Raw genomic sequence first — 22,404 nt, 5'->3', positions numbered from 1 at the left:
CCCAGATAAAGTGGACTGAAATACGGAAGGACATAGAAGACCTCAGCAAGATATGTTTTAATTATCAAATAGAAAAACTACAAATGCATAAGTACCCTCTGCCCCAGCGAGCCCATTTCTGGAATTTATCCTACAGATGCACTTGCACAAGTGCTAAATGACCTCACAGAATTATTTCCCATGAGAATGCATGTCAGAGCAATACACTGGAAACAATAATAAATCATGGTCCGTCTACCCAGTGGAGTACTATGCATATTAAAATAAATGAAAGGGAGAAGAAGAACAAGGAAACTTTTGACATACAATGGGAACACTTTCCAGGATACATCACTGAATGACAAAAGCCAAAGTTCATAATTGTGAATAAATAAATCGGTAAGAAGTGTGAAAAGGGGGAATATGTGCATGTATGTGCTTTTGTACAAATGCTGGAAAAATACAAAAGAAGTATAAAAGTATACTTTTTAAAAATACCATCTTGTTCTTTGAGCCATAGTAACATGGTGGGTAAAATAACAGACACCCAATAATGTCTATGTTTTCATCTCTGGAGCCTGTGACTGTGTGGCCTTTCCTGATAAAAGAGATTTCACAGATGTGATTACATTCAATATCGTGAGGCAGGAAGGGTGTTCTGGACTATCCAGGTGGGCCCAGCAGAACCACATGCATCTCTAAAAGCAAAGACCCTTTCCCAGACTGTGGTCAGAGGGAGATGTAACAGTGGAAGGAGGGTCAGAGATGCAACATTGCTGGCTTTGAAGATGGGAGATGGGGCCATGAGCCAAGGAACAGCGGCTCTAGGTGCTCCAGATGCTGAGGAAGGTAAAGGAATGCATGGTCTCCTGGAGCCTGCAGAGGGAGTGCAGCCCTGTCCTTGATCATAGCGCAGCGAGACCTGCATCAGGTGTCTGTAAAATATGAAATGTGTGTTGCTTTAAGCCAGTAGGTTTTTGGCAATTTGTTGGGGCAGCAGTAAAAAACTAATGCAATTACTGATTTTTAAAAATTACATTGAAAACATCAGGAAAAACATGTTTTAGTTTGTCCCACTGGTCTGACTTAGACATTGCTGGTGGTAAGAGATTCCTGGATCAAAGCTGACCAGGCACACAGCGTGCTGGCATGCCGTAACCTCACCATCCAGGTCGAGAGCGAGGAGTCTGGATGCCCTAGCTAGGAGTTTCCTTGGCAGGGATATGGTCCTCAGAAATAATCTTGTCCTATCGACTGCTCCCAAAGCCTAATGCCACTTGGCAACTGGGGCCAGAGTTAATCCAAAAGTGAGTTTATAGGCCTCAGAGTTTCACATGGCACTTCTTTCAGCCAAGCAGCTTTTGAAAGGCTGCCTGGAGGGCCTGCTGACAGCCAGGGACAGTAGTGACTCACAGCCTGGCCAGGCCCAGAAGGTGCCCATGGGATGGGCCTTGCCACACCCTCTTTGGAAATGCCAGTGTGGCCTACAGAGTTGCAGTGGGAAGGCCATTCAATGTGGCCAGCCTGCTGGGGAGGTTGGAACCCCCAGTGGATGTGGCTGGGGCAGCCATGGTCAAAGTAACTTTTGGAGTCAGGTCTGGGCCGGTCAGGTCAGTGTTTGGCGCAGGGTGGCCACAAGCCTGGGTGAAGGGGTCCATAGTGGAATGGCCTAGGGCAGAGGAGGGACCCAGAGTGCCTAGGCCATCATGAATGGGGAAGGAAGAGCATCATGGACTTCCAGTGTGGAGCCTCAGTTACCCAAACCAGAAAAGCCAACATCATCACCATTGGCAGAAGCACCTCGACAGTGTGGATCCCTGGTCCTGCTATCATCATAAGGCCATGTGTGACCATGGGCAGTGACTCTCTCCCAGAGGACTTTCCCTCTGATGGCATAAAGGGCTGGCCAATGACTTAAGAACCAGAGATTTGGGGTCAGGACCAAGAGGACAAATCCTACCTTGTGACCTTAAGGACAACAGGTAACCTTTTGGGCTTCAGTGCTCTCATCTGTAAAATGTAGATAAACCATCCATCTTAGGTTTGTGAGGACTAAACGAGATTAGGGATGCTAGCTGCTGGCACAGTGGGGTACACAGCAATCGATAATGCCACCACACAGTGATTGGGGCCCGGCTCCACCACTGAGAAGCCAGTGGGACCTTGGGAAAGTCACCCCACCTCTCTGTAAATGGAATAACCCCAGAGCTTCCCTCAGAGGGTGTGGGGAGGATTCAGTGAAGACCACCATGGGCTCCCAGCAAAGAGGCCAGACGTGGTGACTCTTATAACTTCTTCCATGGATAACTAATGACTTTCTTTCTTTCTTTTTTAATTTTATTTATTTATTCATGAGAGACACAGAGAGAGAGAGAGAGAGGCAGAGATACAGGCAGAGGGAGAAGCAGGCTCCCTGCAAGGGGTCTGATGTGAGACTCGATTCCCGATCCCAGGATCATGCTCTGAGCCAATGGCAGACGCTCAACCACTGAGCCACCGAGGCATCCCGACCAATGACTTTCTACTAACTGTCCCAGTCTGCAAAGCCTACCTGCAGTCATGCAGCTGCTGAGTGTCCTCAGCCGCGGAAGGGCGAGGCACAGACAGACCTCACCCACCTGCCTGTAGCTTGGCCAGAGCAGCAGGCTGCTCCTATGCTCAGGGTGGAGCTGCTCCCGTCTACCACTTCCCCTTCCTTTGCCCTCTCCCCAACACCTGACCAGCTGCTGCTACTCATCACTGAAGGTCTTGTGTCACCTCCTCCAGAAAGCCCTCTTGGGAGCTCCCTCTCTACCCTCCCTACATATATCTTTATCATTAGACTTACCCACACTGTTATTTTTATTTTTGTGTCCACTTCCCTCACTAGGCCATGATATTGTTGAGGGTTAGCATTGTTTCCCACTCGTCTGAGTATCCCAAATACCTAGTATAGTGCCTGGTATGTAAGCCTGGTCATTCATTCATTCATCCATTCATCTATTCATCATCTATTCCATGAGTGCTTACTTGGCACCAGGGACTATTTCATGAATGAAAGAGTAATGAGTGGATGTTAGTGGGCCTGCTCTTTCCTCACAGTGGAAGAGAACACTCTGCTGACAGGGTCTGGGCAAGGGTGTTTCTGATGGGGGCCATGCAGGAGGCTGATATGCTGTATTCTGGACTTCTCTTCAGTTCCAATCTCAACAGTAACGTCAAGCAGGGCTCCTGACCTCCCCCAGCTTCTGCTCACCACCTCTTCTTACCAGTGACTCTGCTAGCTTTGCCTGCTGGTGCTTGCTGCCAAGCCAACAGAAGCGCCTCGTAAAGTGACTGCAAACCGTGAGGAAGAAAGGAAGAAGTTGGAACTCCTGAGAGAGGCATGGTGTCTCTCAGTAACATGGCACTCCCACTGTGACTGGGGCACTGATGGGCCCTGTGACAGGCCACAGAAATGAATGTGATGCCCCCCTGATGCCCACAGTATGGGCGTGGGGTGGATAACCAACCCCAGTGAGGACAGGGTACCATTAGTCACTGCCTCAGAGATAATGACAGATGCACAGCCATGGCGTGCTGTGGCAGAAAGCAGGGAGAAAAGGCTCACTTGGGTCTCCCCAATGGGTGAGAGAAAAAAGTGAGGGGAGAAGGTGCTCTCAGGTCAGGGGTGGACACACACAAGGGAGGCCCCCCAGGTCTGCTGAGCCAGTGTGAGAGACTGGTGGGTGGCCACTGGAGCCCTGCAGAGTGTGAGCAGCTGTCTCCTGACTCATCCATCCTCCCACATCATCCACTTTCCCCAAGATTCAAATGATAACACCTGGATTGGAATAAAAAGAAAAATGACTAGATCTCAAGTATGTCAAACTATTCATGTCAGAGTGCCGAGGCCCTTGCTGTATTAGTCACTCATCTTGAACAGTCCTGGGAGTGATGGAAGAGCAGGTGGCTCAATCCTTGTATTAGAGAGAAAATCTACAGTCAGAGGCTGGCGACTCAGACTCGGGTGCTGGGGCAATAACCCAGTAACCCAGTTCCCAGACCCAGTGCCTGGTGCCAAGGAGATAGCCTGGGGGCATGGTGCAGGGCTGAATGTGGAGCCAAAAAGACCTGAACTCAGCTCAATACACAACAAGAGAAATCAATCACATTTCTCTATAATGGCAACACACAATTGGAAATGGAAAAAAAATATCAGTTGTGGTAGTAGCAAAAAGTACAAAAGTTAGGAATAAATCTAATAAAATACGTGTAGATCTGAATGCTAAAAACTATAAAACATTGGTGAAAGAAATCAAGCAAGATGTAAATACAGGCATGTTCCATATTGATGAACCGGAAGGCTCAGTAGTAGTAAGCTTTAATTCTTCCTGACTGAGCTGTAGATGCAATACAATTCCAATCAAAATTGGAGAAATCAACAAACTAATTCTAAAACTGATATGGAAAGGCGAAGAAGTAGAATCGCCAAAACAATTTTGAAAGAGAAAGACAAAGTTGGAAGTCTTACACTACCTGATTTTGAGACTTACCACAAAGCTACAGTAATCAAGACAGCATGGAATTGGCAAAGGGGTGAATATCAGTAGAGTCCAGAAATAGAACCGTATATGCATGGTCAATCGATATTCAGCAAGAGTGCAATGGCCATTCAATGGGGGAAAGGATAGTCATTTTAATAAATGGTGCTGGAAAAACTGGATATCCATATGTTAAAAAAAAAGAGCTTCAATCCATGCCTCATACCACATACAAATATTCATGCAAAACAGGTTGTAGACATTAATCTAAATCTAGGAAAAGCACAGAAAGTCTTTGTGATCTTGAGTTAGGCAAAAACTACTTAGATATGACATGTTCATCAAAGAACAAATTGGCAAATCTGATTTCATCAAAAATAAGAACATCTGTTTTTTGAAAGACGCTATTAAGAGAATAAAATGAGAAGCCACGTGCTTCTCATTTTATTTAGAAAATACTGGAGAAAATATTTGGAAATCACATGTATGATAAAGGACTTGTAGCTAGAAAATATAAAGAACTTTCAAAACTCAATAATAAGAAAACAAACAACCCAAAGGAAAAGAGGCAATATTAATTTGAACAGACATTCCCCAAAGAAGATTTTACAGATGGTATATAAGCACATGAAAAGATGCTCAACATCATTAGTCATTAGGGAAATGCAAATTAAAAGTGCAGTGAATACTACTAAACACGCATTAGAATAACCTAAAAATGACAATATCAAATGCTGGCAAAGATGTGGAGCAATTGGAATTCTTGCACATTGCTGGTAGAAATGCAAAATGGTGCAGTTTCTTGAGAAACCAGTTTGGCTGTTTCTGATAAATAAACTCACCAGGTGACCCAGCAATTTCACTCCTAGGACTTTATTCCAGAGATATAAAAACTCACATCTATACAAAAACCTATATGTGAATGTTTATAGTTCTTTACTTACAATAGCTGCAAACTGGTAACAGCCCAGATGTCCTTGAGCAGATAAATGGTTACATAAGCCGTGGTATATCTACACAGCAGAATACAACTCACCAATTCAAAGGAGTGAACGTTCGACACATGTGACGATGTGGGTGAGCCTCACAATCATTGTGCTCAGTGAAAGAAGGCAGACTCAAAGGGTTATGGTAACTGTATGATCCACTTATATGACATTCTGGAAAGGGCAAAGCTATAGGGACTGGAAACGGATCAAGATTGCCAGGGGTTGGGATGTGGGGAGGACCTGGCAACAAAAGGAACACAGGGAAATTTTTTGAGCTGATGGAAACATTCTTTATCTTTTTTTTTTTTAAAAAAAAAAAAACCCTAGTTAACATCTGTCACTGTACATAATTACAAAGGAAAAAATTTTTGTGTGTGATGAGGGGCATTTAAGATCTACTCTCCTAGCAACTTTCAGATATGCAATCCAGTATTATTAACTACAGTCACCATGCTGCACATGACACACCCATGACCCGTTTATTTTGTAACTGGGAGATTGTACCTTCAGACCCCCAAAATATTCTGTATCTTGATTTTGGTGGTGATCACATGACTATATGCTTTTGCCAAGGCTCTCAGAACCAGACACACAAGGGGATATTTTACTGTGTGTTCATTGTACCCAAGCACTTTCTAGCCATGGGACCTGGGGCAGGTGGCTCAAGTCTTTCTGAGCAGCAGTTTCCCGATCTGTAAAAAGTGGACACAAAAGACTTACAGACTGTAAAGAGTCAGCAGAAGGACCTGCTTATGGGCTCTGTGTAAAAGGTCACATGAAGCATCTAGATATTTGGACACAGGAAACCATCCCAGAACCAGGGAACCAGCTGGACATGTCACCCAGCACCTTTGACAGAGAGGTGATCTCCTTCCTGTGAGTGAGTGCAAAAATGACCAGCTTGGGAGAGACAGCCGTGCCTCCCGAGCACTTCCGGCACTGTAGGGAGAGCCGCCTGCCTCAGGTCCAGGCAGAACTCTGCTGTCAGCTGCAGGGTGTGACACCTCGGGCGGCAGGCTACTCATTCCTCATGGAGACATGAGGCAGATTTGTCCTTTTCTTCAGGGTGGAGGGGACTCCTGGGCATCCCGCGTTCTTTCTTTGGTAATGAGTGCTTACCATTCGGGTCCTGCCAGGAAATTGTCACACATGGGATGTCTGTACTAAGTATATTTTGTTATTTTCAGTATTCTTTATGCCTTGGCAGCTGGGGTCTTGCCCACCTGACCTGGGAGGCACTGCCCTCCCCTCCAGCTAGCTAGTTCTGAGACATAGCAAATGACTCACCACAGAGCATGCCTTTCATATGCAACCAATCCAGAACCCACTCTTAGAATCACCTGCTCTAGCTGGCTCTTACACTCCAGGGAGCAATATTCCTCTGCCCTGATCATCCCGGGACCACAACTAGACAGCATGGGAACAGTCCCTACAGCCCAGAGTGCACTGAGGTTATTCAGATTGGCCAATCCTAAGCCTGCATACCCTGCCTTGCCCATTCCTTCCCACAGAAACCACAGTAAAGGCTCTTGCCCACATTTTCTTCTGGCTTTCTCAGCCTCCTGAATGACTCTGGTGCTTCCCCATGTGGCCCTGCATGGCATTCTGATTCTAGGGATCTGTAAGTTATAAGCTTCTCTATGACACTCATTTGCATGTCTGGTGACCGACCATAGCTGGTTGAAAGAGGTCCTGGGCACAGGAATAGAGATTATTATCAGCCCCACCTTACTCTGGGTAAAAGAGGCCTAGAGAGGAGAACAAAGGTAGGTTCCTAGTGTTAATACATGGTGGGGCCATTCTTGGAGTGCGGGTCTGTCCGCTTCCCAAAGCTGGTACTGCTACTTGCAGCCAGCCCCTCGGACAGACACGGGGTGTCATACAGGCAATGGCACCCACCACCCTGGGTCCAGATGGAGTTCTAGGGGGAGGCTGGTCTGGAGTGTGGGGCCAGGATGCCCACCTAGAGTGAACCCCAGAACAGCAGGTCCCTGCCTTATGCTGGATACTTGGAGAAAGCAGGCACTTGCAGCACCTTGTGTCACCCTCCTCCCCAAACCAGTGAACCCTGACCTTTAGACATGGGAATCTGGCAGGTTCCTGAGGCCCTGACCCCAGCCGAGTTTCTCCAGGTCCTCAGACTGCCAGGACAGGAGTGGGATGGGTCAGCCCTGAACATGCTCAGGCTCTAGGCTCTGCTCAGCCTCCTCTCCTGCACCCAGATCAGCCCCCCAGGAAGCAGCAGGTAAAGGTGAGTCACTAATTCAGAATGCAGGCCAGGCAACAGGTAAGTTTATGAAAAGTAATTGTGCAAATGCTAAAATAGTGCATTCTGATAAAAGTGCCTGTGTGCTAAATTAGTTCCCTAGGCTTGGAAAGCAAACCTCCTGGCAGCCATTAGACCCCCAAATGCAGCCTGGACTGAGCCCACCCATGCCCATGAGGGTTAACCTCCTGTCTTCCCCAATGCTTCAGAGGCCACCAGGTTCTCCCATCTGTGCCCCCCCCCCCTTGGCCTCACCCTGTTCCTCTGGGGACTCTGCTTCCACCCATTCTTTCCCATCTAGAGTACCATGAGGGGCTTCTGTAAGCTCCCAGAGACACAGGCTTTCCTGTTCCGCTCTCACACTCCTGGTGCTAAGATCAGTGACACCCACAGTCTGCCCACATGCAACACACTGGAGGCTTGTTTGGCCTCGTGGCTGCCAATGTCTCTAAGGGACCAGTCTCTAAGGGCAAATGAGCAGAGAAGGTGGGCCTGCGCTCCCCCAGAGACATTCCTGCCTTCCTGCTAAGCCTGGAATGGGTAGAGTCCTTTCTGCTTGTCTCAGGGTCTAGTTAGGAAGCAGATTGTTCTATAGGCAACGCTAAGGGAACTCACTGGGCATGTGTGAGAGGTCTGGACACCTGAGACTCCTGGTACCCAGAGAGCCAGCAGGGCTGCAGGAGGGAGCAGTGGTAGAGTCCAGAACCACCGATAGCCCCAGGGGGATAGGCTAGGAAGGATGGAGCTGGGCAGCCACAGGCCAAGGAGAGACCGCGTGGAAGTGGGGAGTGTCTGGGGGCCATCCCACGGCAGAGTAGACCTGCTCAGGTCCCTCCAAGGAAAGTCGGCCAGGTTGAGGCTTGTGCCGGGAGCTCCCGTCCTCCCTCCCTCCCGTGGTCCTTACTTCCTGCCGCCCTCTCTCCCTCCCTTCCTTTCACTTATGGAGCCCCTACTTAGGGCTTCCAGGCTCCGCATGGCCCTGGGGATACAGTAGCGGATGGTGGTGGGCCCCGCCCTGCCAGGGGCCTCCAGCAAGGAGACAGGCCCAGGAAGAAGGCAGCACAAGCAAAGGGCACGCCATTCCGACGCAGGGAGAGCCGGCCAAAGCCCCTGCCCCGGATGAAGGTGGCGGAGGCCGAGGCCCCCAGCCTGGGTCTCCGTGTCTGTGTCTGTGAATGGACAGGCCTCCCTGGGGTGGAAACGGGAGCTGCTGACGGGAAGCAACGGGCTCCACCTGACTCTGGGTCTGGAGAGGGAAGGGGCCTTCCTGGGAAGCACATCCTCTTTGGGCTTGGCAGGGAGAGGGGTTGGCCAACCCCCCCGGGGCCCAGCTGTTCGCCAGGCCTGAGAACAGCGTCTCCACCCAGCGCTGGGCTCTGAGGCTGCTCCTTCCAGGAGGAGAGGGTGGTAACAGCCCCCACCGACTGCATGAACATCCGATACCAGTGAGGGGGGCGCATTGGTGCCCCAGCCCCCCAGCCGGGCGCTTCGATGGGCCCCCCCCGCCCCCCGATGGCTCGAGGTCAGAAGGTCCCATGGACAAGCACAAGGAGACACTCTGTCTGTCCGGCTCACCACGGACAGAGCTGCCCCTGCCTCCTCTCTGGGCAGCAGTCTAGACACCTGGCCGCCAGGCCTCCCTTGCCAAACCCCCACCAGCATCCGCGCCATTTCCGGCTGGAGACCTGAGGCCGCCAGCTTGGCCCCGGGCAACCTGTGGCGGCTCCCGACAGCGTTGGGGGGGCCCCCAGCTAGCTGAGGTGGCGCGGGCGCGGGAAGCAGAGCACGGGCTTGTGCCCAGCTCCGCCCTCCGCCGTGGCCGCAGTGGCGGGGACCACAGAACAGCCCCTGGAGAGCGGGGCCCACTGCAGCTGCGCGTTTCCGTGTGCCCCAGCGCCCAGTGCCCCCCGCGGCCCTGTGGGAGCCCCCCACCATTTCCAGTGCTAGAAATGATCCCTAGGATGGCAGTTTGCCCAAGGCTGGGCTTGAAGCTGTGGTGCCCCCTCCGCCTGACCTCAGGGGAAGGAGGGGCAGCTCCGAGCAAGGGCACACCTGGGGATGGCTCCAGCAACACAAAGGGCTTTCCGTGCATCATCTGCAAAAAAGCCAAGTGAGGGGAAGGGAGGAGAAAAGCAATAAAAGCAAAGATCAATTGTGTTGAAGACAATGTGGCAGGAAGACAGATCTTGCTGGAAATTCCTTCTGACTGGACTCTGCCAGGATCAGAGTATTTTTCATTCCAAGATTAAGCAAAATTCTTTTCCATCATAACCTCCTACCCATCTGTGTCCAATCTCCCGCTATCATTTTTATACCATGCACAATTTAAAATCTATTTTGCAGCTTTCTCTCTACGTGCATTAGTTGAGGATGCGCCTCTAGCTTTAAGGCGGGCAGAGAAGCACATGAGGCCTCAGGGACTCGCAGGAGGAGGAAGCCCCCCGGCTGGGCCAGGGGAGCTGGACCCTGCCTGCTGCAGAGGTGGCTGCAGCCAGGAAGCTCAGAGACATGGCGGAAAAACAGAACAGACGGGAGGAGAGAACCCAGAGCCTAGTTGGGGGTGGGGGGTGGATTGGGGATGTGGACGGCAAGCAGAAATTAGGATCATGAGGCCTCCTGGTTCAGGGACTGGGTGGATGCCGATGTTGCTGTGACTGTAGCAGGGACTGAAGCTGGACATTTGGTGGTGCTGGCGGTGCTGGTAAGAGGTTCCAGCCAGCATGTTCAATGAGAGAGGGCTACAGAACACACGGGGAGTGGGAGGGGGGCGCCAGCCAGGGCTCTGAACTCAAGAAGGGATAAGATCCCTGCCTGGAGCAGAATGCAGGGACACTGGGGAGCCAGGAGGCCAAGGGCAGGATTCTAGGGGATTATGACTTTCAGTAGAAGCCAGCAAAGGAGCCTGGGAACCAAAAGTTTAGTAAGATAAGAGGGGCCTGAGAAATAGCATCAGAGAAACCATGGCAACAGGAGTGGGCAGCACCACCAAATGTCATGGGAAAGACCAAAGAGCCACTAGACTTGGCAGTAGGGCTTCCTTAGCCGTTTCCGTGGCCTGTGTGGGTGTTGGAGGGGGAGGAAGGAGCCTGTGTTTTTCACCAGTTATCTCATGACTCCTCAACACTGTGCAATGTTGAGGAATGTTGGGGTTCCCTTCCACTGAGGCATGGGTGGAGGTCAGTGGGGATTTAGCTACTTGTTGCAGGTCACACAGCTGGTAAGACCTCCCACCCCTTTTGTCGTGTCACAGAGCATGTTCCTCTCAGGCAGAAGGGGGGGCATCACTGAGCTAGAGCACCTCGGTGGGGGGGGGGCTTTAGGAGAGGTGAGGGAGCTGGGAATGAGATGTAACCACAGGATATAAGGAGAAGCTGCCCAGTGCAGAGCTGAGGACCTGGCCATGGCTGAAAACCACATGTCGGGGCTGGGGCCCTTGGTATTGTTAGCATCACCATTGCCATCACTGGGGTGACTCAGAGCCTGCCATCTCTCAGTGGATAAGGGCCCACGTCAGGGTCTTCAGATACCAGGTCCTGCTCTGCACTGACCAGCTCCGCTGGGTGACAGTATGGCTCCGGAGGCCAAGGACATCAGTGGGACACACACACAGAATCTGAGCTCAGCATCTGAGGTCTGTGACATCCACTCAACACCATGCCCTAGGCACAAATGTGGACCATTCAATTCATACTTGTCCCAGATGGAAATCAGGCTCAAAAATGCAGCTTTATTGACAACAAATCATCTTTCAGAGCGCAGCATCCCCAAGAGCATTGTGGGGGGCATTGGTGTCTCTCCTTGATAATGGTCACTGAAATTGGATTTCCCAAGGGGGTCTGCCTTTAACAGCCGTGGGAAGCAAGGACAGGCTTTGGAGGTGCCCTTCAGAGTAAACTCTGAGGGAGGCACAGTGCAATGTTGGGGTGCCAGAGATGTGTGCAGCCCAGAACCTTGGAGTGAAAGAGCTTCATGCATATAGAAAGTAGCTCTACACCACAGTGGATGGAATAGGACCATTAGATAGGCCCCAGATTTCCAATCAGACAGAAACACCTGGAGCCAGAAGGCTGGATGTGGATGGGAGCAGCTGGCAGGGTGGGGCCCCAGCTGAGCTCTAGCAGATGTAAGTGGGTAGAGAGGGTACCCCAAAGTTACTTTGAACACCGGGGACCATTGTGCCTATGGCAGATGGGGGGTGAGCTCAACATGCCTCCGGGACACTGCTGGGCAAGCACCCCATGAAGCCTTCTCCAAATGGCTCAGGGCTGGCCTGGCTTCACCAGAACACTTTCCTTCTGGTCTTTGCTGCTCCTCTTTGTGGGGCTGCTTCTCCTGCTGGCTCGCTCACTAGGGAGTGCTGATTGGCCTCTCAGGACCCTTTCCAGCCTGTCTGGTTCCCCTCACTTAAAGTACTGGCATGTGGGCAGGAAATTTAAATGCCCCAAACATCCCCACAGAGATGCTATTCAAACAGCAGAGCCTAATTAAACATATTCAAGTTGAAACGTAAAACACCTAAAGCAAATGTCTATGCAGCTTTATTTGTTCTGGAAATATTGCATGCTGCTGTACAGCTAAAATCAAGTGTCATGCTAATAGCAAGCAGGGTGGCCCGGACAGTAAGAGGGGATGGAGGGCAGGACTTCCTTCACCAGCTGAAGCCCACAGGGGGAGTACTGTCCCCTGTGGCCAGAGCTCAAGCCTGTGAGTCCTGGATCCATCTCCTGCCAGACCTGGCTGACCCCATCCCCAGACAGAGGCACCTACTGGTAAGGGGAGTCAGAATCCTGCCAAAGTCTGGGAGGTGGTCAGATGTGTCCCTGAGTCCTTCTGTCCCTTGCCACTCATGTTTCACTGGAAAAGATTTAGCCTCTGGATGCAACATCAGGAGTCATGGGACAGGTTCAGGCTCTGACAAGTGTGTGAAGGCTGGGAGCTGGCAGGACCAGTCTTTTACTGGTTCTTACCCTGGAGCTGCTATGTGTGGGTGTGAGCCAGCACCACCACTTCACCTTGGACCAAACGTTCTCCATAGGTGAAGGAGCTGACTTGCAGATGTCCAGGGGCTGGCCAGTCCTGACAGGCTACAGAACAGCCTTCTGGCCAGCCTGCCTCACACCCAAGCCCGGGGCAGGGGCGGGGGGTCCCATCAGGCCCACAGAGTTGGAAATTAAGACTGCAGCCTCCAAGAGAAGAGTGGTAGGCGGGGGTCCTGTTGAGTGTGATCCCCACTGGGAAGGAAGCCTCCCAACTCCACACAAAGGCAGCGTGGCCTCAGATCTCAAGTCTTCAGAATGGCCTTCAAAAGGGGGCATCTCCCCCACTAAACAGTAGGGGGTACTAGACCTTCTTGGGGTAAGCAGCTCTAGGGAGGCTGCAGTCTGGGGAGGAGGCAGGTGTCTGTGTGTGTGGGGCGGGGGAGGACTGGGGGACAAGCTCATTGAGGGTCCCTGCCAGAAGCTGATCCCGAGAGCCACCGCCCTGCCCCTCCTGATTAACAACCACGCCTCAAACCCAGTCACATGCTGAAGTGATTTATGGAGTTTTTTATGGTCTGTGATTTAGCACACCTAGACTTAACTATCTCTATCCTAATTATATTAACAAAAAATTAAGTGACAAAATGGCAAGGAATTACTGATTTATCTAATGTGTGCCCTTGCTGCTCAGATGGACACAAACTCCTTTTAACTGTGAATGATACAAAAGCAAATATCAGGCATTCCAGTTACTTATTTACCAAAAATTTACCAATGGATTCAGAGGAGGTTCTCTAAGGCCAGAGATCATCACAGACAGTGCTGGTTCCTGCAGGGCTGCACAGCGATCGGCTTAGGGGAACAACTGGTCCCGGGCACTCAGCATCACTACCAGGCAAGGTTCACAGTCCTAGAGCCCTGGCCACTTCCAAAGCTCCCCAAGAAGCAGTGAGTACACATTGTTTTGTGGGTGGCATTTCCAGCCAGCTGAGTGGAGCCATGGCCTCCTTTCTATCTGTTGTCCCATGTGCCCACACCCTGCATCAAAGCCTCCCCATGGAGCCTTCCCGAAAAGGCAGCTACAGCTTTCCTATGACCCCTCTGCCTTCCCAAGTGGCTTTCCATGGAGAGTGAGAAGAGCTCTGGTGAGAGCTCCATGCCTTTCTCTGGAGCGCAGACCTCTTGTGCTGTTCCCTACACCCCTGCTGCCCTGTGGCCCTCTCTGGACCCATTTGCTCCTTGCTGCGCTGGGAGTTTCTCTGTGTTCCTGTCTGCACACTCAGCACCAATGGTAGTGACTGGCATGTTGTGGGGGAACTTAATAATCCCCTATGACCATCAGCATCTCCATCCTCCTCCTTTTCCTCCTCATTGTCATCAGTGTCATCCTCATCCTCATCACCATCCTCCTTAGCTTCAATGCATCATCACCATCTTCCTTGTCAATGTCATCATCATCACCAACCTCCTCCTCATCAAAGTCATACTCCTCCTCCTCTTCATCATCAGTGTTATCATCCTCTTCCTCATCAGTGTCATCATCATCACTGCCCTTCTCTTCTTCTCAATGTCATCATCCTCATCACCATCATCCTCATCCTCCTCATCAGTGTCATCATTACCATCCTCCTCCTCTTCATCAATGTCATTATCTTCATCATCACCAATGTCCTCCTTATCAATGCCATCAACAGCAGTGTCACTAACCACCATCCTCCTGAGCCAGCACTTATGTAGGGCTTACCCTGTGCCATATGTTACTCTAAGTGCTTTAGGTATAGTAACTCGCCTCAATGCTTTTAACAACCCTAGGAAGTAGGTATACAATTATTTGCCCTCATTTTACAGATGAGAAGACTGAAGCACATGGAGATTAGTTACTGAGCCATAAGAGACAGAATCAGGATTTTAACCAGTTTGAATATGTCTTCAGAGTCCATGTTCCAGATCACCATACCACACTGTGTTGAATGTGTGCACAGATGAATGAATGTTCAGTGGCTGCCAAGGAGCCCTGGGGAATAAAGGCATTTTCCACTATTTGTATTTGGCAACAATATCCATCTTGACCCTCCTTCTTCATTTCCTGTGGCAAAGATCTCTGTTTGTCAATGAAGTGGGGTTGGGACCCACACTCTCCAGGCATCAGGCTGTTTCTGCTGTGCCATTTATAGGTAAGTGTACCCTTGTTTTGTGATGATGTGATGATCTTGCTTCTGACCCCCATGGAACACGAGGCTCCATACAAGCACAGAGATGGTCTGTTTGCTCATCGCTATATTCCCAGTGATCAGCACACTGCCTGGCACAGAGGAGGTGCGTAGTAAATAGATATTGGTTGTATAAATATATGAACTAACACAGAAAGGGAAGCATCCCCCACAAATTTCTTAGATTCCACCATTACATAACATATACATATATAATATACATATATAATGTATATTCCTATGTCAGACTATTATATATATGTATATAATATATTTTAAAGATCTTATTTATTTATTTGAAAGAGAGAGTACAGAAAGAGAGGGGGAGAGAGCACAAGCTGGGGGCAGAGGCAGAGAGAGAAGCAGGCTCCCTGCTCATGATTTCAGGACCATGGGACTGTGACCTGACTTAAAGGCAGACCCTTAACCAACTGAGCCACCCTGGCACCCCTATATATGTATCTTGTATATATAGAAATTCCTAGGTCTGTGTTCGTGTGTGAGTGTGTGTGTATCTGGGTGTTTTAGCTAATAAATCACTGTAACAAAGTGGCATGCACTTAATGCTTTATGTCAAATGTTTCCTTTTATTTTTCCTACATGCAGGAAGGTGCATACATGTATAGAGAAATGAAAAGAGCACTGGTTTTGACATCTGAGTGATGGGTCCAAGTTCTGAGACCAACCTCCCTACAGTGGGGGCATGAACACCTACACACTGGGTTATTATGGAATGCAAATGTGGCAAGGTGTAAAGACACAATGTATAAGCTACAGGCTGTAAAATAAATGATCTGGCTTTCCAGCTCCCCCTAGGGATTTACCAGTTCCTTAGTGATGGAGCCTGGCCTCAGACTGAGGAGCAATGATGACTCTCACCATTTCCCAGGCTCTCTCTGTATCTGGCCTTACACCACACGTTGCAGAGTGACTGTCTCGTGTATCTTTTAAAACAGTCCTATCAAGTACCTGGTTTTACAGACTTTATAGATAAACATTTATGATATTCTGAAGGCAGATCCTAATTCAGTTAAGGCAAACTATCAGCTTGCATCTAGGTCTCGATGGCAGAGAGAGCTTCTGCACCCTTTTACCCAATCTCTTCTTTGAGAATTAGTTGGGTCCATGGCCACCCAGAAGAAAAACTATGTTTCCCAGCATCTTCTGCAGTTATATGTGGCTGTAACTGAGTTGTGGTCAATGGAATATAGGCAGAAGTATTCTCTCCCCTTTCTTGCTGCTAAAAGACAGACAGTATGGCTTGAGCTCAAGCACCCATCTTGTGCCATGAGGTAGAAGCTGTGTATTGAGAATGGTGATGCTGCATTATGGGAAGCTGGGATTCTGATCAGCCACGAGCTGCCATGCTGGCTCTGGATCCTCTAACCAATCTTTTCCAAGACAGTGAAATGAAGCTATTCTAGTTAAACCACTGCCATTCAGAGGTTTTGGTCACTTGCATTCTATTCTAATGTAGTCTGACTCCAGAGCACATTTTCTTTTTTTTTTTTCTTTAAAGATTTTATTTATTTATTCATGAGAAACAGAGAGAGGGAGAGGCAGAGACACAGGCAGAGGAAGAAGCAGGCTTCATGCAGGGAGCCCGACGAGGGAATCCCGGATCTCCAGGATCACACCCTGGGCTGAAGGCGGCACTAAACCACTGAACCACCCAGGCTGCCCAGAGCACATTTTCTTAAAACACTTTCTTTAGAAAGCAGCTTATCTTCATCAACCTTCCAAGACCTTAGGATGTTATGATGAAGCCCTTGGCACAGTCTAGTCCAGATGAATGCTCAATAAATGCTAACTAGCCACTGTTTTCATTGTTTGGTGGCTCCTGCTGCTGCTATCTGCAAACATGTTCGACTCTGACAGCTTTGCTTAGCAATTCAGAATGACCTGATCAACCAGGTGGGCGGGCAAGGCTGTTTTCAGAAAGCCTAGAGTGCCCACCCCTGCCTGGCAGGAAAGGAGGACCAGTATTTCGTCTCCAGAAAGTCTTCAAACTATTTGTACCAAGCACGTATTTATGCCAGAGTCTTACTTAGCCAAAATGGAATTACGCTATAAAGAAGGAGAATTTTTTTCAGCTCAGCAGCCCCAGTGGAAGGGTGGCCAAAAGCAGTGAAATCTGATCTAACCAGAAAACCTTTTTGAGAACACCCAAGGAGAGGGACATGCCAGGCTGATGGACAGTCACTTTCTGAGCTTGCAGGAAAACTAACCCAGCAGTCTCTCGGGAAATCCTTTTGTGAGAGCCATATTTGCATATAAATAATAGACATGTCGAAACATATGATGTCTGGATTCTGGTATTCATCCTAAGAGTTGAATGCACAATTTGTAATAATTTCCTCAAATTCTAGAGAAGCTCTCGCAGACTGTCCTGAACACTGGCATTGGGCAATTAATTAAATTGCTGTTATATTTCCCAAAGTGGTGACTGCTGATTAAGAATTGCCTTTCCCACCCTGCTTGCTTTGGCAGTCCTGTGTCAGCCTGGCCAAGGCCTCACCGCGTCTGTGCTAGAGAACACAGGTGCAGAGACACAGATAGCTTTTTTGGCTCCCCAAAGGTGTGGAGTTTGAAAAATAAAAACACAAGGAAACATTTCCTTAGGAAGAGGAGGTGGGGAGAGGCAGTCAAGCAGACTGAAAGATCAAAGTACAGAGTCAGAGGCAGAGAGAGTAAGAAGTTCAATCCCCTTTCAATCCTGCCTGCTGGTCCAGGCGGCCACTGCCCTGGCCGCTGGGGAATTCTACTGGTGAGAGGCACAGAAGTGCCCCAGAATGCCCTGAAGAGAACCCAACAAGAAGATCCACAGAGACAGCGCTTTGTTTTATGTTTCCTGGGCACCGATGCCAGCAGCCTTTTCTGCCACCAGCTCGAAATATGAGACACTGGTGTTTGTTCTGGGCTCCCTGGATTTAAATTACACCAGGGAAGAAACATCCCGAAGGAAATGAATCCCCAAAGATAATGATCCCTCACAATGGATTTCAAATTGTAATAAAAATATAACTTGAATGTTAAAGGTGAATTTCAATTAAGGATTCCATCACATATTTTGCTCCAGACCACAATAAAGAAAAAAAAAAAGAACCTTTTTTTCACTGCCAACAGCAAGTCTCCCGTGACATCTCTTTGAAAACCAACTATTTTTGAAAGCCAAGTTAGAAAAACACATGTGCTCTAGGGTATAAAGAAAGCGGCATTGTGTATAAAATGTAATACTGAGAGGTAGATCTTAGTATATTGACATTATAAAAACCAGGTAGCGATGGGAAATAATATTTTTACAAAGGTGGCAAACATAAATGCCAAACCTGGAGGCAAATTTATAGACTCTGTCATGCAATGTGGCTTTCCACCACCAGGGTGCTAAAGAGAGCCAGGTGAGGGGGTCGCCTGTGGTGCCACCCCAAGGCATGCAATCGGCTGTCAGAACACCTCTGCGGGGGCGGAGAGCAGGGGCCGCTGGGGCACCTGGGGCGCCGGCGGGAAGCCTATGGGGGACACGAGCTCAGAAAATGTGGGAATAAAGTTCTGCCAGGAAACCAGGCCTTGGCCCTGGGGCTCCTCCTCTGAACACCTATAGAGCCCACAAGCCTTCCCATGCAGTTTAGCGCAGGCTCTTTAGCTTTGATCTTTTTAAATCGAGATAAAATTCAGGCAGCATAAAACTCACCATTTTAAAGTGTACAATTCAGTGGCATTAGCACTTTGGCGATGTTGTGAAATCATCACCACTAACAAGTTTCAGAACACATTCATCATCCCAAAAGGAAATCCCGTACCCATCCATTAGGAAGTTACTCCCTGTGACCCCTCCCCGCCAGCACTTGGCAACCACCAGTCTGCATTCTGTCTCTATGGATTTATCTATTCCAGATAGTTCTCAGATATGGGATCACACACAGAACATGACCTTTTTGTCTGGCTTCTTTCACTCAGTGTCCTGCTTCTGAGGCTCATCTATGTTTAGTTCATGTCAGTACCTCATTTCCCTTTATGAATGAATAATATTCCACCCTATGGAGATACCACGTTTGTTTATCTATTCTTCAGTTGAGGGACATTTGGGTTACTCCCCCCTCTGGCTGTTCTATTTAACGTGGCTTTGCTCTCTTTCTCTGAATCAGGTTCTCTCTGGTTGGGCAAAGAGGATAAGTTCCACCTACGTTGACCAAGCTTCATCTGCTGAATGAATCCATGAATAGGATACGCTAGCATGGACTGAATCCCGTCCCAGCATTTATTCCATCCTCTGCCCCATTATGTCACCCTCATAAAAGTTGAGGCAATTTCCTCTAACATCAACCTCCAATGTAGACTCAGGTGTGTTTAAGCCAGGGTTGGCAAACTTCTTCTATAAAACATCAGATAGCACATATTTCTGGCATTGTAGGCAATAAAGTCTTTGTTACCTTTTTGATTCTGCAGTCATGCACACTATGTAAACAAATGGGCTGTGTTGCAAAAAAAAAAAAAAACTTTATTTACAAAAACAGTAGACTGAATTTGGTCCATAGGCTATGATTTGTCAACCCTTAGTCTAAACTAATTGCATCCTCTCAGCCAAAGTGATTGTTTCCAAGTAGTCAGATGACCTCAACTGATCCAATCAGAGTGAAGCCCATTTTTCCTTAATGGTTGAGAAAAGACAGGTTCTGTCTTCTTTTGGACAGTAGACGATGTGCCTGTAAGGTCTGAAATGCCTACACCCATTTTATTAACATGAGGGAAGCCAGCTGAGGATCAGAAAAACCCAAAGAGGAGGGAATCATAGAAAGCATCACAGAGAACAAGTCAAAATCTTGATCAGGCCATGCCTGAAGTCTCCTCTACATCTGGACTTCCATACCTAACCTATGTATCGACCTTATACATTTATTACTTGTCTGTCTCTCCGTCACAAGGGTTTGTTAGTTGTTATATTCCCAATACCTCACACTTAAGTCCTTAAAAATTTGCCAAATGAATGAACTCTTGGATTTTTTTCAGATCTTTCCTGGGGTAGTGGGTATAGAGAGGAGACGCGAATGAGCCAGAATAGCTCATACTCTCTTGTGGACCTGCCACCCCGGTGCTCTCCATGTGCTGGGATTGGGGTGGGCGCTTGCTAGCAGTGCTATTATGTCACAGAGAGTCCTCTTTAGAATGCCATACAGCAGAGGCCACACCTCCAGATTGATCCAATCTGTGATCTCATTCACAAGAGCCTTCTGACATGGGCTCAGGATAAAGCAGCCCTGAGGAGCAGCACACATCTGGGAGGTGATTTTGCACACGTGGGCAGGAGGTGGGGCAAATGATAATCGATATCAGACACACAGTGCATTGGCTTCCATCTTCAGAACGACAACAGTCCCAGGTTCAGACCACAGGGGTTGTTTGCAGTCGGGAGGGCCTTGAGTCCAGTCTGAGTTCCATGATGCCCCGGTGCCTGCCTGGGACTACAACTTTTTCCTCCACTGACTTGCACGATAAAGCAGGTATACTAATTTCCACCTCTTAGGAGGACAGTATCATTGAGAGAAAGGGCCCCCATGAGCTCACTGGCACAGAAGGACCAGGTCACTTGGGCATGCTGCCTGCCTTTATTAGGCACTGTTTTTGTAGACTAGTTCTAGGTTCTGGTGTCAGGACTACCAAGACAACAGCACATCCCAGCTCATGCTCAGGTATGGTGGCAGCACATTCTCCTCCCGAGTTCCCTGGAGCTATCCTTCTAGAAGGTGAGGAATGAATGCAATGCAGGGTTTCCACTAAGATGCTCCCTGAGCAGGCAGGCAGTTGCCAACAGCAGACAAGCACAGGACCAGCCAGAACAGAGCCACTTGCTGTCCAGTTATGCCCAGACCCATCCAGGTAGTATAAGCAGCAAAAATAAATAAATTCATCATCAAATAAATAAATAAAGAGCTGCATTCTTACTATTCATACTTCTGCAATTGGAAACATTTCTAGATAGAGATGGCCACGATTCTGGAAATAAATAAGACCCAAGGGAGACCTTGGGTGACCTTGAAATATTTATTTGACTTCCCCACTAGTGTTTTAAAAGCTGAGGACTCATGAGCTCCCAGTCCAAGGCAGGCAAGGGAGTAGGGCAGCTGGGAGGCCTCAGTAGGGCTGCTCCCTGCAGGAAGGGCCCACATGGGATGGCAGAAGGTGATCTCTGTCTTTGCCCGCTCCCTTCTGCCACCCCAGGTGCCCCTCCCTATGACACTCCCCGACTCTCCTGTCTTTGCCAACAACGGGGGGGCCTCGAGCTGACTCCATAAGCTTTGCATTAATCAATGGAAAGGTGGTTATGGTGGGAAATTCACAAATTCACAATCAAACCTGTGTCTCATGTGTCTTGCCTGGGACCAGGTTCCCAATATTTAGATATTTAGGAGGATCTAGGCTGGTGATATAGGGCCAGGCCTGCATAGGGGAAAGGCCCAGTCCACCGCTGTTTGGGGAAGGGAAATGAGTCATGATGGTTGAATACATTGCCTGTCCCCACCGATGCAGGTCCCATGACTGGCATTCTTCCTTTCTTTGCCAACATGCTTATTATGTGTGTCTGCCTCAGACCCCCCAGTGGCGACCAGGGAGTTAAAGCCAGGTTGGTGCAGCTGTAATTAGTCTTTGAAGCAGGATTTTGCTTTCTCTGGTCACCAATCCTGCCCCCACTGTAGTCCACGGGGTGTGGCCAGTGGTGGGGAGAGGGCTGTGGGGTGGCCTGGGACCAGGCTGAGTGCCCTTCTCACAGGTCATCTTGGCTTTCTCAGTGCCCCAGAGGAAATGACTCAGACCACAAACTCCTAAGTTGCCTGCTTCCAGAACTTTCTAAGAACACACAGCTCTAGCAAGCATCATTCCCTCTCCAACCCACCTGGCAGGGCTGTGGCTATCTGCCAGTTATTTTAACAGAATAGTGGCCTAGTGCCTGGATCCAGAGGCCTCCCTTCCCCTCCTAGAAGCCCCGATCGCCCTGGCATCTAGTGAGCATGCATACCTATCACTCCCTTCACTGCCATCCCACTACTTCTAAAGGTTCATCTAGCAGCTGGTCCACCAGTTCATCCAAGTCTTGAGAGCCATTACAGTGCATCAGGGAACACCAAGAGACTTCTCAAAACTTCTTTCCCTCCACTCAAGCGAGGCTGACATGCAGCAAATTGCATCTGTGTTCAGGCGAGGCAGCTACTCAGGACCTTTTTGTCACTGTCCATGGCCCCATACCTGCACTGTCTGCCCAGTGGCAGGCTCTCTTCCCGCCAGGCGGAGGATGCAACAATCCCCTTTGTGTGGACTGTGCAAGTACCTCCATTTCCAGTTTGAGGCTATTACTCTGATTTCCCCTCTCTCAGCAGGCTATGAATTCTCTAATATGGAGAAAACCGCGCAAGGCAAATGCACACACATTCTAACTTTGCGCCTCCCTGAGTTGTGGTATCGAATAAAGGCTCAGTGAGATGTTGA

The 22,404-nt window shown here is 49.0% G+C and overlaps 1 protein-coding gene and 1 long non-coding RNA gene across 14 annotated transcripts in view; one reads left to right on the top strand and one right to left on the bottom strand.

The window, feature by feature from the left end:
• The window catches only part of CAMTA1 (calmodulin binding transcription activator 1), an 848,163-nt gene that overhangs the window by 294,189 nt on the left and 531,570 nt on the right, over positions 1-22,404 (bottom strand). The window lies entirely within an intron of this gene.
• Positions 1,735-3,812, top strand: LOC111095980. The gene is made up of 2 exons (XR_005359849.1): positions 1,735-1,961; positions 3,157-3,812. It is a non-coding gene; the product is annotated as an uncharacterized LOC111095980 (long non-coding RNA).

Source organism: Canis lupus, chromosome 5 (genome assembly GCF_011100685.1).
Source record: "Canis lupus familiaris isolate Mischka breed German Shepherd chromosome 5, alternate assembly UU_Cfam_GSD_1.0, whole genome shotgun sequence".
NCBI lineage: Eukaryota > Metazoa > Chordata > Mammalia > Carnivora > Canidae > Canis > Canis lupus.
This window is presented reverse-complemented; position numbering and strand designations above follow the sequence as displayed.